The following is a 13649-nucleotide window of genomic DNA, read 5'->3' as shown; positions in this document are numbered from 1 at the left end:
CAGTATTCTTGCCTGGAGAATCCCAGGGACAGAGGGGCCTAGTGGGCTGCTGTTTATGGGGTCACACAGAGTTGGACACGACTGAAGCAACTTAGCATACATATATATGTGTGTGTGTGTGTGTGTGTGTGTGTATCCTCTCCCTTTTAAGCCTCCCTCCCACCTTACCCAATCCCATCCCTCTAGATCTTCACAGCGCCCCAAGTTGAATTTCCTGTGCTATACAGCAGCTTTCCACTAGCTATCTCTTTTACACATGGTGGTGTATATATGACAGTACTACTCTCTCAGTTCATTCCATCCTCTTCTCTGGCTGCATCCAGAGGGTTTACATTTACTTCCCTCAGGAGCATGGGTCACCATCAGTTGCTGACTGCTGCAAACCAAATCCATTGCTTTGAGTTTATCTGGCCTACCCAAGCTATGCACTACTGGATACAAATCTATGTAAGGGCCAGAAATGCCCCCCCATCTTGAGTTTCTGCATGCTTGTTCTTACTTCACCTACTCTAACTCAGCTTCTTGGCAAACTTAGCTAGTGGCTCTGAAAGTTGGGGAAGGTAGAAATATTTAATTCTTGTTCAGCCTTCATTGACAGTGGTCCTTTTATTTCTAGCTTATTGTGAAGTTGTTGTTCAGTCACTAAGTCATGTCCAACTCTTTGTTACCCCATGAACTGTAGCATGCCAGGCTCCTCTGTCCTCCATTGTCTCCTGAAGTTTGCTCAAATTCATGACCATTGAGTCAGTGATGTTATCTAACTATCTCATCCTCTGCTACCCCTTTCTCCTCCTGCCTTCAATCTTTCCAAGCATCAGGGTCTTCTTCAATGAATCAGCTTTTCTCATCAGATGGCCAAAGTATTAGAGCTTCAGCAACAGTCTTTCTAATGAATATTCAGTGTTGATTTCCTTTAGGATTGACTAGTTTGATCTTATTGCTATCCAAGGGACTCTTCTCTATCACCACAATTCAAAAGCACCAATTCTTCAGTGCTCAGCCTTCTTTATGGTCCAACTCTCATTATGAAGAGGGCCTCCTAAAATGCCACATTTTCACTTCAATTTATCGTATTTGAACTATGGGCAAATGTCATGACAAAAGATACTTTATTTCTCAGATGCAAAAACTTAGCACTGAGGGGTTAAGTAACTTTCAGTGTCACATAAGTGTGAAGTCAGGATTTTATTTTATTTATTTTTGACGTGCAGGCTAACTGAAGTAATAATTTATTGAAATGAAATAAAGACAATATGGCTAAAAATGGAAGAAAGGCTCATGTCAAAAATGTGTAAATTGAATGTATAATCAAAGAATTTATTGAGTTTAAACTCCTCCTTTAGCATGAAATCCTTATGAGGTCACCACACCTGTGGTGCCTCTTCTGGAACATTCATGCTGATCAGACCAGCATAACCCATGAAAATGCCCCAGACCAAACAAGAAGGCAGACTCCCAAGTTGATCATACACAGTACAGAGGACTCCAAACAGAATAATTCACAGAAACAAATGGGTCTAGAAAACCAGCACCCTGAAATTTCCACATAAAACCCTACTGAGGGGTTGACACTTCCATGGGCTTGACACTTCCATGATGATTATTGCAACTTTTATTTTTTTAACAAAAGCTTTTTACTTTATATTGTTATAGTCCATTAACAATGTTGTGAGAGTTTCATATGCATAGGCGAGTGACTCAGCCATACATATATATGTATCCATTCTCCCCCAAACTCTCCTCCCATCCAGGCTGCCACATAACACTGAACGGATTTCCCCATACTATACAGTAAGTCCTTATTGGTTATCCATTTTAAATACAGTTTTAAACCATATAGTATAAGGTGTGAATGAAAAATAAAGATATAAGCATTTTGTCAGCCTGAGAAGATTATTTTCATCAAATGATTTTCTACAGTATTTGACACTATCACAATAAACTGTGGAAAATTCTGAAAGAGATGGGAATACCAGACCACCTGATCTGCCTCTTGAGAAATTTGTATGCAGGTCAGGAAGCAACAGTTAGAACTGGACATGGAACAACAGACTGGTTCCAAATAGGAAAAGGAGTACGTAAAGGCTGTATTGGAGAAGGCAATGGCACCCCACTCCAGTACTCTTGTCTGGAAAATCCCATGGGCGGAGGAGCCTGGTGGGCTGAAATCCCTGGGGTTGCGAAGAGTCAGACATGACTGAGTGACTTCACTTTCACTTTTCACTTTTCACTTTCATGTCTTGGAGAAGGAAATGGCAACCCACTCTAGTGTTCTTGCCTGGAGAATCCCAGGGACGGGGGAGCCTGGTGGGCTGTCGTCCATGGGGTCGCAAAGTCGGACACTACTGAAGTGACTTAGCAGCAAGGCTGTATATTGTCACCCTGTTTATTTAACTTATATGCAGAGTACATCATGAGAAATGCTGGACTGGAAGAAACACAAGCTGGAATCAAGATTGCCGGGAGAAATATCAATAACCTCAGATATGCAGATGACACCATCCTTATGGCAGAAAGTGAAGAGGAACTAAAAAGCCTCTTGATGAAAGTGAAAGTGGAGAGTGAGAAAGTTGGCTTAAAGCCCAACATTCAGAAAATGAAGATCATGGCATCTGGTCCCATCACTTCATGGGAAATAGATGGGGAAACAGTGGAAACAATGTCAGACTTTATTTTTGGGGGCTCCAAAATCATTGCAGATGTTGACTGCAGCCATGAAATTAAGAGACGCTTACTCCTTGGAAGGAAAGTTATGACCAACCTAGATAGCATATTCAAAAGCAGAGACATTACTTTGCCAAAAAAAGTTTGTCTAGTCAAGGCTATGGTTTTTCCTGTGGTCATATATGGATGTGAGAATTGGACTGTGAAGAAGGCTGAGCGCCGAAGAATTGATGCTTTTGAACTATGGTGTTGGAGAAGACTCTTGAGAGTCCCTTGGACTGCAAGGAGATCCAACCAGTTCATTCTGAAGGAGATCAGCCCTGGGATTTCTTTGGAAGGAATGATGCTAAAGCTGAAACTCCAGTACTTTGGCCACCTCATGCGAAGAGGTGACTCATTGGAAAAGACTCTGATGCTGGGAGGGATTGGGGGCAGGAGGAGAAGGGGACGACAGAGGATGAGATGGCTGGATGGCATCACTGACTCGATGGATGTGAGTCTGGGTGAACTCCGGGAGTTGGTGATGGACAGGGAGGCCTGGCGTACTGCGATTCATGGGGTCACAAAGAGTCAGACACGACTTAGTGACTCATCTGATCCGATCTGATGCACAATGGTTTTAGGTAATTTACTTAGGTCCTAACCAACTGAAAAGAGGAGTCGTCAGGAATGTTTTTGTTAATTAGCTCTGGAATGAAATATAAAACTGGAATTTGAATAAAGTGAACATATTTTTAGATAATAGATAAAAGAAATAAATGTAATGAATCAAGTTGCTCAGTGAACAAAATAAAAATTTCTTCATCACAAAAAAGAACAAACATTTTCTGAAATAAAAATAGATATCATCATTGGAGATTTCATTTAATCTCCATTATTTGACAATTTGTCTCCTTCCACCACAATCACAGGCATACAAAATTATGGGGAAAAAAAGACATTTATAAGTACATTCACCCTCTATGTTAAGTCAAGGAACTATGAAAAACCTATAATTTAAAGGAATTTCAGACAAACTCACCAAAGAAGGGGCTAGATTAAAGCAGGACATCTATTATAGGTGCACGTATAATCTTGCTCTTTTTAGAACAGAAAACCAAATATACCTAAGCCCCATTAATTCCCTGATTTTAAAGAGCTAATAATCTGTGGATAGGTGTATCAGGACCGGATCATATATGTCAAAATTTCTTTGGCAGAATGAGAACAGAAAAAGCAAAATATAAGAAATTATAGATAATTGAATGAATAAATATAGCTATTAAAACATCTAAGATATGAAATTATAGATTCAGTCTTGAGGTATGACTGAATAATTTTTAAAATGACTGAGTAAATTTTACTAATAAAAGGATGAATTTCCATTAGATACATACTCTTGAAAAAGCATCTACTGAATGATTTAGACAAAAAGTTGGAAAGGTTTACAGTAATCCCTAGAAGAAAGCAAAATAAGGTGGCCTCTATATCAGGATTCATAAAATGGAATGAACTTAATAGAAAGCAAAAGTTTAAAAATTTTAAAAAGTGGTTAAAAATATGGGAAACATCTTGGCTTTTGCTGCTGTTACATTTGTTTTGGCCCCTTAAAGACATCAGTTAGCACATAAAGTTAGTATATTTTCTCTCCTCTATACTCACTACCTTTAATCCCATTTATTCCTTTTCCTGATCATTTTCCTCTATGACCATGGATGGGATTTCACATCCATGCTTTATACTACCTATCCTATTAAAATTATAAAACTTTAAATTTTCTTTTTACAACTCCAAATCTAGATTTCAGTTCTGTTGTATCTTTACTCTCTTTGCAATCTGGATTTATCTTATTTAAATCCCTTTTTATTTCATGTAGTTGCCTAATTGATCTTTATGACGTATGTTGCTGTAGCAGTCTGTCTTCCTACACACTTTCAAGCATTCTTGTGACATTTTCTTATAGATCATGAAGTAGCTGTTTTTCAAAGGGGTAGTATTCCTCCCATTCTTCTAGATGCTGATACCCATAGCAAAGCTTTATTTGTCCTGCCTGTTTTGTTACTGTTGATGGGACGTTTTTTTCTTAATGTCTTGTATTAATCAATATACATGAGGATGAATAGTTTGCCTTATTGTCTACTGACCTTCTGTGCAGATCTAATTCTTGTCTCAGAACATTCTCTAAAGAGCCAGTCGATATGCACGGATCTCAGACCATTTCCTGTCTTGCCGAAGATTTCCACTTGCAACACTTCTACTATAATGAGGGTGTCCTTTGTTCAATATTCAATGCCTGTTTCTATTTAAACCAATTAAATATATAAAAAACTTAAATTCCTAGACTATTGTCTTTCTCTCTGCTTCAGTGAACCCACAACTTTCAGAATGTATGATGCTGCAATACCACTTTTTTCAAACACATGTTTGACAATTTATAGGTTCCATTGGAATATGAAAAAATGGTGGCATGTGCTGCACTTCTGACTACCCTTCAGATTGACACTTGAATGACAGAGAACAGAAGTTTTAAACTAGATAGGCATAAAAGACTTTTAATAAAAAATAAATACTTTAAGAATTTTAAGTAATACTTTCCCTCTAAATTATATATATATATATGCCATCATAGTCAACAAAACAGTCTGAAATGTAGTACTTTTATGCAATCTCAAAAACGACAGAATGATCTTTGTTCATTTCCAAGGCAAACTACTCAATATCACAGTAATCCAAGTCGGACCCCCAACCAGTGCTGAAGAAACTGAAGTTGAATGGTTCTATGAAGATCTATAAGACCTTCTAGAACTAACACCCAACATAGATGTCCTTTTCATTATAGAGGACTGGAATGCAAAAGTAGGAAGTCAAAAGATGCCTGGAGTAACAGGCAAATTTGGCCTTGGTGTACCAAAAAAAAAAAAAAAAAAAAAACAGGGCAAAGGCTAACAGATTATTGCAAGAGAACACACTGGTCATAGCGAACACCCTCTTCCAACAACACAAGAGAAGACTCTACACATGGACATCACCAGATGGTCATTACCAAAATCAGATTGATTATATTCTTTACACCCAAGATCATGGCATTCAGTCCCATCACTTCATGGCAAATAGATGGGGAAACAGTGGAAACAGTGTCAGATTTTAATTTTCTGGGCTCCAAAATCACTGCAGATGGTGACTGCAGCCATGAAATTAAAAGATGCTTGCTTCTTGGAAGGAAAGTTCTGACCAAACTAGACAGCACATTAAAAAGCAGAGACATTACTTTGTCAACAAAGGTTCATCTAGTCAAGGCTATGGTTTTTCCAGTAGCTGTGTATGGATGTGAGAGTTGGACTATAAAGAAAGCTGAGTGCTGCTGGAGAGGATGTGGAGAAAAGGGAACCCTCTTACACTGTTGGTGGGAATGCAAACTAGTACAGCCACCATGGATAACAGTGTGGAGATTCCTTAAAAAACTGGAAATAGAACGGCCATATGACCCAACAATCCCACTGCTGAGCATACACACTGAGGAAACCAGAACTGAAAGAGACATGTGTACCCTGATGTTCATTGCAGCACTGTTTATAATAGCCAGGACATGGAAGCACCCTAGATGTCCATCAGCAGATGAATGGATAAGAAAGCTGTGGTACATATACACAATGGAGTATTACTCAGCCATTAAAAAGAATACATTTGAATCAGTTCTAATGAGGTGGATGAATCTGGAGCTGATTATACAGAGTGAAGTAAGCCAGAAAGAAAAACACCAATACAGTATACTAATGCATATATATGGAATTTAGAAAGATGGTAACAATAACCCTATATGCGAGATAGCAAAAGAGACACAGATGTATAGAACAGTCTTTTGGACTCTGTGGGAGAAGGGGAGGGGGATGATTTGGGAGAATGGCATTGAAACATGTATAATATCATATAAGAAATGAGTTGCCAGTCCAGGTTCCATGCAGAATACAGGATGCTTGGGGCTGGTGCACTGGGATGACCCAGAGGGATGGTATGGGGAGAGAGGTGGGAGGGGGATTCAGGATTGGGAACACGTGTACACCCGTGGCGGATTCATGTTGATGTATGGCAAAACCAATACAATATTGTAAAGTAATTAGCCTCCAATTAAAGTGAATTAAAATATTAATAAATAAAGTTTTTAAAAAAGAAAGCTGAGTGCTGAAGAATTGATGCTTTTGAACTGTGGTGTTGGAGAAGACTCTTGAGAGTCCCTTGGACTGCAAGGAGATCCAACCAGTCCATCCTAAAGGAGATCAGTTCTGGGTGTTCATTGGAAGGACTGATGTTGAAGCTGAAACTCCAATACTTTGCCCACCTGATGGGAAGAGTTGACTCATTTGAAAAGACCCTGATGCTGGGAAAGATTGAGGGCAGGAGGAGAAGGGGAGGACAGAAGATGAGATAGTTGGATGGCATCACGAAACAATGGACATGGGTTTGGGCGGACTTCGAGATTTGGTGATAGACAGGGAGGCCTGGTGTGCTGTGGTTCATGAGGCTGCAAAAAGTCAGACATGACTGAGTGACTGAACTGAACTGAACATCCAAAGATGGAGACGCTCTATACAAGTGAGCAAAAACAAGACTGGGAGATGACTGTGGCTCAGATCATGAACTCCTTACTGCCAAATTCAGACTTAAACTGAAGACAGTAGGGAAAACCACTAAACCATTCAGGTATGACCTAACAAATCCCTTAAGGTTATACAGTGGAAATGACAAATAGATTCAAGGGATTAGATCTATAGATTGCCTGAAGGACTGTGGACAGAGGTTTGTGAAAATGTACAGGAGGGAGGGATCAAGACCATCCCCAAGAAAAAGAAATGCAAGAAGCCAAATGGTAGTCTGAGGAGGCCTTATAAATAGCTGTGAAAAGAAGAGAAGCAAAAGGCAAAGGAGAAAAGGAAAGATATACCCATTTGAATGCAGAGTTCCAGAGAATAGCAAGGAGAGATAAGAAGGTCTTCCTCAGTGATCAGTAAAAGAAATAGAGGAAAACAATAGAATGGAAAGACTAGAGATCTCTTCAAAAAAATTAGAGATACCAAGGGAACATTTCATGCAAATATGGGCACAATAAAGGACAGAAATGGTATGGACGTAACAGTAGTAGAAGATATTAAGAAGAGGTGGCAAGAATACTCAAAAGAACTATACATAAAAGATCTTCATGACCCAGATAACCATGATGGTGTGATCACTCACCTAGAACTGGACATCCTTGAATGCAAAGTCAAGTGGGCCTTAGGAAGCATCACTATGAACAAAGCCAGTGGAGGTGATGGAATACCAGTTGAGTTATTTCAAATCCTAAGAGACGATGCTGTGAAAGTACTCAATATGCCAGCAAATTTGGAAAACTCAGCAGTGGCCACAGGACTGGAAAAGGTCAGTTTTCACAAACCAAGAACTTCCAGATGTTCAAGGTGGATTTAGAAAAAGCAGAGGAATCAGAGATCAAATGGCCAACATCTGTTGGATCATCAAAAAAGCAAGAGAGTTCCAGAAAAACATATACTTCTGCTTTATTGACTACGCCAAAGCTTCTGACTATGTGGATCACACCAAGCTGTGGAAAATTCTTCAAGAGATGGGAATACCAGACAACCTCACCTGCCTTCTGAGAAATCTATATGCAGGTCAAGAAACAACAGTTAGAACCGGACATGGAAAAACAGACTGGTTCCAAATCAGGGAAGGAGTATGTTAAGGCTGTATATTGTTACCCTGCTTATTTTACCTATATGCAGAGTACATCATGCAAAATTCTGGGCTGGTTGAAGCACAAGTTGAAATAAAGATTGCTGGGAGAATTATCAATAACCTCAGATGTGCTGATGACACCAATCTTATGGCAGAAAGTGAAGAAAAACTAAAGAGCCTCTTGATGAAAGTGAAAGAGGAGAGTGAAAAAATTGGCTTAGAGCTCAACATTTAGAAAACTAAGATCATGGCATCTTGTCCCATCACTTCATGGCAAATAGATGGATAAACAATGGAAACAGTGAGAGATTTTATTTGGGGGGGCTCCAAAATCACTTCAGATTGTGACTGCAGCCATGAAATTAAAAGACACTTACTCCTTGGAAGGAAAGTTATGACCAAAATAGATAGTATATTCAAAAGCAGAGACATTACTTTGCCAACAAAGGTTCATCTAGTCAAGGCTATGGTTTTTCCAGTGGTCATGTATGGATGTGAGAATTGGACTGTGAAGAAGGCTGAGCGCCGAAGAATGGATGCTTTTGAAGTGTGGTGTTGGAGAAGACTCTTGAGAGTCCCTTGGACTGCAAGGAGATCCAACCAGTCCATTCTGAAGGAGATCAGCCCTGGGATTTCTTTGGAAGGAATGATGCTAAAGCTGAAACTCCAGTACTTTGGCCACCTCATGTGAAGAGTTGACTCATTGGAAAAGACTCTGATGCTGGGAGGGACTGGGGGAAGGAGGAGAAGAGGACCACAGAGGATGAGATGGCTGGATGGCATCACTGACTCGATGGACGTGAGTCTGGGTGAAATCCAGGAGTTGGTGATGGACAGGGAGGCCTGGCATGTTGTGATTCATGGGGTCGCAAAGAGTCGGACACCATTGAGCGACTGAACTGAACTACTCCTTGGAAGAAAAGCTATGACCAACCTAGACAGCATATTCAAAAGCAGAGACATTACTTTGTCAACAAAGGTCCATCTAGTCAAAGCTATGGTTTTTCCAGTAGTCATGTATGGATGTGATAGTTGGACTATAAATAAAGCTGAGCACTGAATAATTGATGCTTTAGAGCTGTGGCGTTGGAGAAGACTCTTGAGAGTCCTTTGAACTGCAAGGAGATCAAACCAGTCTATCCTAAAGGAAATCAGTCCTAAATATTCATTGGAAGGACTTATGTTGAAGCTGAAACTCCAATACCCTTTTGGCCTCCTGATGTGAAGAACTGACTCATTTGTAAAGACCCTCATACTGAGAAAGATTGAAGGTGGGAGGAGAAGGGGATGACAGAGAATGAGATGGCTGGATGGCATCACCGCCTCAATGGACATGAGTTTGAGTCAACTCCGGGAGTTGGTGATGGACAGGGAGGCCCAGCGTGCTGCAGTCATGGGGTAGCAAAGCGTCAGACACGACTGAGTGACTGAATTGAACTGAACTGAACTGAAGCCAACTCCAGATACACTAAATCAGAATCAGAACTGTCAGGGCATAAGAGGGGTTGTTACACTGATCTCAGGTTTTGGTAAAAGACCACATAATAGAGAGCTAGCTAGTTTTCCACTTGATATAAGCCCTGACTTTCTGGGGGTGGGGGAATGGGGAATGGAGAAAACAAAAGATGTATACTTTTTCCCTGTTTTGCTAGAAAAGGAAATTAAATAAACAATAGGAGATGTACGCTTTTTCCCAAAGGACTTTGTGTTCCACAAGAAGAAACTAATAAATGATGACTTGTCAGAGTCCAAGTTCATTTTTCTATGTTTGACTCCATTTTTCTTAATCAGTTGTGATTCATAACTATATTAACCACATAGTCAGAAATATGGTTTTGAGTTCTGTTCCTTTTTTGATAATAATTAGTTTTAATAAATCTTGGAAGACTGTGCCAGAAGCTTCCAGATATATGACATCAAACCAGAATTTCTGAAAATCATTTTTAATGCCACTTAAATCTATATTGTAGTTGTTTGAAAAAAATTGCTTAAAGCAACATATATTTTAAATTATGTAATATAAAGGGCTTTATCTCCATTTAAATTTTATTTCACCTTTTCCCAAATTGCTCATTCATATGAGCTTAGACATTTTAAAACTATTTGGATAGATACATGTTTTTTACATAAGGATATACTACTTGCTTTAATGTTAATGGTATTATGAGAAAATAATCTCAGATTCTTTCCTTTTTCCAATTTAAGCATTAAAACTATTGGCTGTGTTGCAACTTATTTGAGTCTTCAACCTATACCTGGGGCTGTCCCACTTTATATTTTGAAGTAAGAAGCACACATACTAACCAAAATGCAAAATTTCTTTCATTTCCTGCCAAAGTTTAGGTCCTATTTTTGCCAGAATCAAAGAAAAGCACATTATACAGGATATGCCTCTCCGGTTGTTAGTTCTCCTGCCAGTTCCACTTTAGCATCATAGAGCTGAGACAGCAGATGGAGCCCCCCACGTTAGCATTTGGAACCAAAAGGTGTGTAAAAGACTGTGGCAGTAAGTACAATTCCTTAATGAGAAATCATAAAGAAGGGGAAAAATAAAGTTATTTATTAAACTGTGCAAGTTAACAGCAAATCTGAATCAATAAGTAAGTTTTGTTTTGTTTTGTTTTGTTTTTTAGAATATGTTTCTGAATCTGGATTTGGGATAAAAAGATGACTTTGAGTCTACTTCGCAAATCAAATAGTCAATTCTCAGACCTCATCTTGTCAGTATTTAGCACAGCTAGGTACTCTTCTTTCTAAAAAACTTTTCTCACACTTATATAGACTACACATGAAGTTTTCTACTTTTTTTTTCTTCTTGCCTCACCAGTTGTGACTTTTCAGTATCCATTCTGAAACTTTTGCATCTCTAAGTTCTAAATTTTGGAATACACCCTAGAACTCAATTTTCAGATTTCCTTATTTCCCTCGGTGATATCATTTGTCCCCATGACTGTAAAAGACACTTACATGCTGATGTCCCCCAAGTTTATATATTTAGTTCAAACATCTTATATGAACAACCAATTTGAATTTTTAAAAAATGTTTAAATGCTCACATGGAGGTCTACTAAGTATTCCAAAAGTAAGACTTCAAAATTTCCACTTTTTTTAACCCGATCTCTTTGTTCTTTCTATCAATAAATGGCACCACAGTTTCATTTCTACACATGAAGGAATAAATCCTGTATGATTTACTTCCCTATTGTAAATGAATAGAAAGCTTGACAAATTATATGAAATGACTATTTCTAAGCACTGAACAAGAGGTGGTGGTGATTTTGTTGCTAAGTTGTGTCCGGCTCTTGTGACTTCATGGGCTATAGCCTATCAGGCTCCTCTGTCCAGAGGATTCTCCAGGCAAGAATACTGGAATGGGTTGCCATTTCCTTCTCCAGGGGATCTTCCTGACCCAGGAATCAAACCTGGGTCTCCTGAATTGCAGGCAGATTCTTTACCTACTGAGAACAAGAGGTAGTTAACTCAAAAGGGAAAAGCCTTCAAAATATTTACATGTATCAAGTCATCACATTGCACACTGTCTTAGAATTTTATTTGTCAATTATACATCAAAAAATTGTGGGGAAAAGAAGAGGTAGTATAGCAGTGTGTGGAAGCTAGGATCACAAAGGGCCCTCAGTGATTCTTTTCTTCTTTTACTCACACTGAAGAATTTGCCTTCCACTTTTGAGTACAACTGACGTAGGCAACTAATATGATTTTGCAGAAATTATGGTGTGTGACTCCTAAGGCTAAGCCAAAAAGAAATTGTGATTCCTCTCTTGCTCCCTTTGGGAAAACTTTATTTGGGAGAAGTCAGATAAAAAGACATGAAGATATTCCAGGAGCCTATGGAGGTACATGTGGTGGGAATCTGAAATCTCCAATAAGGATGATCCAGTTTGGAATCAGACTCTCCAGCCCCAGTGGAGCTTCCAGATAACCAGCCTAAATCAACATATTGGCTACAACCTCCTGAGTGACACTTAGCTAAAACCACCTAGAAGGATGATTGCTCAATTCCTGATTGATTTTAAAAAATGTGTGAAATAATACATTTTTATTGTTTTCAGTTACTACATTTGAGGATAATATCTTACTCAGTTATAAATGACTAATACAGACCTAGAAAAGCTCTATGTGTAAAGTTGCTTCAACAAGTAACTAAGGTGGGGAGAATTTTAAATTCAGACAATGAGCTGAAGCTGAAAGTGCTCTTATGAGAGAGTTAGTATCTTGACTGGAAGGCTGATGGACTTTGGAGATACTGCCAGTGGGGACCATAAGGAAAGTGATGATTTTTTTTTTAGAAACTAGAGAAATGGGAAAACATCATTTTAGTTGAAGAAAGTTTAACAACATAGTCATCTGCAGTAAAGTGTAAAATAGAAAATGAACCTAATTAACTGGATGATTAAAGCAAGAAAATTTCCATGCAGAGTGTTGTTGTTGTCATCTGTTTTCTCCTTGCTGCTTACAGTAAATGAAAGTTGAAGTTTGCTGTACGTGGTTACCAAACCACTTCCCAGTATACACACAAATGATTTAGTATACCTCTGCTAATATCTGTCCTCACAATCCACTGTTTAGTAGTTTTTTTTCCTTCTTCATATTATAAGGGATGGAGGGAGAGTGAGTGCTATAGTATTATGTAAACAGAGTTATATTAGCTTTAAACAGATATTTCAATTCTTATGGCAGCCAGTAATTTTTAAAATAGATATAAAATTGATATGATAAAAAAGAAAAGAAATAGATTCATATAAAATGCTCGATTAAACAAGGGAAGGCAGAACAGGGGAAGATAAAGATGAAACAGAGCAAAAGTAACAAATAGAAAGCTGTAACACCAAAGAAACGAAGTGCTTTAGGTTTAAATCTAACAAATGTGTACAAATCTATACAAGAAAAACTACTAAATCTGTGGAAAGAATAGTAAATTATCTAAATAAATACATATACTATGTTCATGTATAAGAAGACTCAATATGGTCAAAATGCCACTTCTTTCCAAATTAATCTGTACATTCAGCATAATAATAAAAAAAACCCAGCATGTTATTTTGTGCATATTCACAAACTGATTTTTTAAAGTTTCTATGGAAATATTAAAGGCCCAGAATAACCAACAAAATCCTGAAGAAAACAATTTCAGAGTAATGACATTTCCTGACATCAAAAATTACTATAAAGATAAGATAATCAATACAGTCCAAAATGGTAAAAGAGTAGAAAAATAAATTAATGGAACAGAATAAAGAGCACATAATTTAAGCAACTCA

The sequence above is a fragment of the Bos grunniens genome, chromosome 5 (assembly GCF_055505025.1).
Source record: "Bos grunniens cultivar Pamir isolate PY7600 chromosome 5, Bosgru_T2T1.0, whole genome shotgun sequence".
NCBI lineage: Eukaryota > Metazoa > Chordata > Mammalia > Artiodactyla > Bovidae > Bos > Bos grunniens.
The sequence above is the reverse complement of the archived record's forward strand: the minus strand, read 5'-3'. Positions refer to the sequence as shown.